Source organism: Solanum verrucosum, unplaced genomic scaffold, assembly GCF_900185275.1.
Source record: "Solanum verrucosum unplaced genomic scaffold, falcon-dt-bn FXZP01000040.1, whole genome shotgun sequence".
NCBI classification, from domain to species: domain Eukaryota; kingdom Viridiplantae; phylum Streptophyta; class Magnoliopsida; order Solanales; family Solanaceae; genus Solanum; species Solanum verrucosum.
Genome location: NW_026020323.1, coordinates 3566 through 8029, shown reverse-complemented (window position 1 = coordinate 8029; position 4464 = coordinate 3566). Strand labels below are relative to the sequence as shown.

The 4464-nt window shown below is 36.8% G+C and overlaps 1 pseudogene across 1 annotated transcript; it reads left to right on the top strand.

Moving 5' to 3' along the window:
• Positions 1-409: 409 nt before the first annotated feature.
• Positions 410-3171, top strand: LOC125835610 (heterogeneous nuclear ribonucleoprotein 1-like; annotated as a pseudogene). The gene is made up of 6 exons (XR_007443413.1): positions 410-455; positions 607-647; positions 742-905; positions 1493-1592; positions 1706-1875; positions 2162-3171. The product of XR_007443413.1 is annotated as a heterogeneous nuclear ribonucleoprotein 1-like (transcript).
• Positions 3172-4464: the final 1293 nt, after the last annotated feature.

Genomic DNA, 4464 nt, shown 5'->3' with positions numbered 1-4464 from the left:
AATAAAAATTAAATGAAACCATTAAAATATGTAATGAAGTGAATGTGTCTTCTAGTTCATTAATCATAAATTTCGATTTCATAACAATCACGCAAAAATTAAATTGATATTGTCCCTAAATATGATTTTTTTTAAATCAGAAGTATTTAACCTCAAATAGGCCTAACCAATATGATATGAATTCAAATTAATTCGATTCTTAAAGTGGATATCATACATGGGAAACCAAAACAAAATTGAAAGCAAGAAAGTTTCTAGAAGCTCCCTACCCTAGCCTTTGTATATATTGCACCATAAAGCCCCAATCTTCCATTGTCATTCCAACTGATATTAAATACACAGCCACGAACCCTAGCTTTACGTTTACATTTTTTCTCAGATCTGACCATTCTGCAATACCCAATCTCTTCCATGGGTTCCAGGAAGAACGATTTCGGCGATGGCGCTAGTCCTGGGTTCGTTTTTTTTTTTCTTTCTCTTTTGGTTGGATAAATAATGAACTCTTTAGGAAAAGATGTAGATGAATTGCCCAAATTATTGTTTTACATACGAAGTTTGATGTGTATTGATTAGGGATTTTTGTTGTTTTGTTTTTTCTTTGAACAGAAAAATCTTTATTGGAGGTCTAGCGAAAGAGACAACGCGAGGTTAGTGTTTTTGAACATTTGTTTTGATGTATTAACTGTTTCTTGCTAGTGGGGTTTTGATTTGCTGACGAGGGTGTTAATGAAATTTGCGTAGAACAATTTGTGAAGTACTTTGAGAAGTATGGGGAGATAATAGACTCGGTGATTATGAAAGATAGGCAAACAGGTAGACCCAGAGGTTTTGGGTTCATCACTTTTGCTGATCCAACAGTTGTAGACACTGTTATAGCTGAAAACCATATTATCAATGACAAACAAGTGAGTAGTTTAGCTTCAGTTTTATACTTTGAAATCGAACTTTTGATCTTATTCTGCTAATTTTGTTATATAAGTACTAATTAGTTATACAAGTGAGTAGTTTAGCTTCAGTTCTTTATGTAGCTCCTTCTTGATGTTCAATTGTAGTCGAATTTGAGTTGAAATATTAGAGAACTATGGTGAATTTTGTTGACTACTTGCAATATGTAAAAGTACTGTAGTTAGTAGACATATGCTTGTGAGTTGTGAGTTCGTGAGCTTGGTTGAGGGGTTTCATTTATTTATCAGAGTTCTAAGTTTTACTGATTTTCTAAGCTTTAGCTGAAAATCATATTTATTATAAGCACCTGCAAATTGTGGTATTGATTTTTCCAGCTTAATTTATTTGAATTGAATTGAAACATTATTGATTCCTTGCAATATGCACACATCATATGCTTGTGAGACTATGAGCTTGGTTGGTGGGTCTCATTTATTTATTAGAGTTCTGAGCATTACATGTTTTCTTTAGCTTCAGCTGAAAATCATCTTATTAGAAGTACTTGAAAGATTGTGGCTTACAAATTGTGGTATTTTATTTTTTCCAGGTTGAGATTAAAAGAACCATCCCAAAAGGATCTGCTGATTCAAAGGATTTTAAAACAAGGAAGATTTTTGTTGGTGGCATTCCAACTACCATGATTGAAGGTAACATTGTGCCATTTTGTTCTATACTAACAGGTTCTGCTGTCTGACAGTTGCAGTAGTATTCTTTAAGCTTGAAGTATTTAAACTGTTGTCTCTTGTACATTTATTGTCAGATGAATTCAAGAACTTTTTCTCCAAGTTTGGGAAAGTAACAGAGTATGAGATCATACGAGATCACGTGTCCAAGCGTTCTAGAGGCTTTGGATTTATTGTGTTTGACAATGAAGAAGTAGTTGATAATTTGCTGGCTGATGGAAATAGGATAGACATGATGGGCACTCAGGTAAGTTTTGTAGGATATTTCTTCATGATCTCAAATGTTCTGGGACATGACTGTCGTGTGTACATAGTGGATCCTCAGGATTGCGCTTTCATAGCATCCCCCAGCCTAATTTTCTCCTTTTAACATATACCTATATGCCTTAAGTTGCTGCTGCATATGTGGTAGTATAATTTAATGCAAGGAGTATAAGTTTGTAGGTTTCTCCATTGAGTATGCATCTTTTAGTGCTCAGCTGTCGGCTATTATGCAGGTGGAACTTCTAGGTTAACTTGCTTCTTTGTTGTAGGTTGAGATCAAGAAGGCAGAACCAAAGAAACCCTCAAACCCTGCTTCTGCTCCTGCATATGGTAGTAATTCTAGGGGGCGTGGATATGGTGATAGTTATGGAGGATTTGCCGATTCATATAACAGTTTTGACAGTGGAGCTTTTGGCCCTGCTTCCTATAGGTCATTTGGATCTAGGTATGGTGACTATGGATACGGTGGTAGATATGGAGACTTTGGCAGTAGTGAATTTGGTGGTTACCGTGGAGACCCCTCACTTGGTTATTCCAGTCGTTTTGGCTCGTATGCTGGTGGTTATGGTGGTGGATACAGTAGCAGTGGGCTAGGAGCATATGGCCGTGGAGGTGGTTATGGGGAGCTGGCCCTGGTGCTGGTTATGAATCTGGCCCTGGTGCTGGTTATGAATCTGGCCCTGGTGCTGCTTACGAATCTGGCACTGGTGCTGGTTATGGTGGATCAGGAGGTTTATATGGAAGTAGGGGAGGGTATAGTGGCAGTGGCCGTTACCATCCTTACTCCAGGTAGATTTTCCTAAGCTTTGTAGGAGTTGCATTCAGGTATCTTGGTTACTGCATCCTCAGGCAAGGGTCGAGTAGATATCTTGGATCACTAGCAAGGAGACACCACCTAGAAGATTTGGAGAGCCCTAGTTTGCTACTTCTTATTACGACTGTGCGACCAGAGAACCATATCTAGATAGATATGATATAGCTTGTGCTTTGTCTTAGTTTAGATATTTTCTCTCTTTATGAACTATGGATTAGCTAGAACCTTCTTTTGGAGTTCTTTTGTGTTTCTTGTAAGTTTGGTTTCATAGATACATATGATGCAGGCTCGTATTGTTCTATACTTAGTAAGTACTCTACTTCTCAGGTATCACTCTATGATAAGTTCACGAGCTTTTTACTTTTAAGAGATCTATTGTGTCTGCTGGTGTCTAGTTATCACTTTGTGTGGTTTAGTTGGCTTAGCTTGGTCATGCTCAATCATAGTTGTGGATATTTTAAGTTATTTTCCTTTGTGCCACTTAAGTTTATAAGAAATGTGTGCTGAGCGAGATCCCTGAAAGAATTTGATGAAGCCATTTACCTAAAACAGTAGATTGTTGGTCTGACTGTTACTTTGTTTTAGAACCTGTTTATATTGATTTATTTTAAGGCTCTTAAGCTAGCTCTCAAGTAAATTTAAGAAGTGCTTATAAGCTAGGTTGCACGGACTCTTCAAAAATGTCAACATGTACGTGTCAGATACTAAGGAGATATCCACTTTCCTCGTGAATTGCCTTCTTCGAGGCATGATCAGGGGCATAGGCTTTTTTCTTCTTAGTGCATTTTGTTGAATCTGCACGGGTGCGGCAAGAATTTTGGAGAGTCCAAGCAACATAGCATAAGCACTTGGTTTAAGCTAAAATGCTAAAAATAAATGAAAAGCCATAAGTCAGAATTTCTTATGACTTTTGGCTTAAAAGTAATAAACGAAAAGCAATCCAATCAGGCTTAGTTTTGAAAGGATCTGCATGTCTTGTTTCAACCATTCATAGCTTAGGGTGGATGCATCTTATATCTTATTAGAAGTGGGAGTGGAGGGGTGCGCCTACAGCTTACTGGTTTGTGCAGGAACAACAGTCCTATAGTACTTACTTTCTTTTTGTATTTTCTTCATCTTTATTCCGTCACTTAAATTGTTTTGTTTTGGTAATCAAGATCTAATTTTTTTTTATGATCTTTGTAAATGGCTGTAATTCATATTTTAATTTGTGTTGAATATGTTGATGATGTACCTGTAATTCAGCTTATGTTCTTTATATTATCATTTAAAATGTGAAGATGTATTTAAATTGCGTTGATTTGTTTTGCAAGTACTTTTACCTTTCAAAGTCTCAAATACAATCTGGGGCTAATTAGCATTGTAGCTGTTTTAGATTGTCTTTTATCATCACTGATATTAGATGTTTGATGGAATTACAAGTTAATTAGTTGGTGTGATCTATGTAGGTGAGTCTTTTTTCGCCCAAGAATACTGGTAAAACGATTCCATCTTCCGCTCAAATTGTATAATAGTGGAGTAATTTATTTCAATTTCCAATTATTTTTTTTTACTTTTAGTTTGGCGCACTAGGAGGATCAAGTGTCTTTAAATGGAAAAGAGGGAGAATAGATGCTCATGAAGTGGTTGAGGGACACACTGATCGAGGAAGAGTTCACGAGTCGATTTCAGTACTGAGGGCATTACTAGCACTTCATATTCTATGCTAGGAGGTGGATGAACTCGGTGTCTTGGAGGATCCATCCATCGGAAAACCTC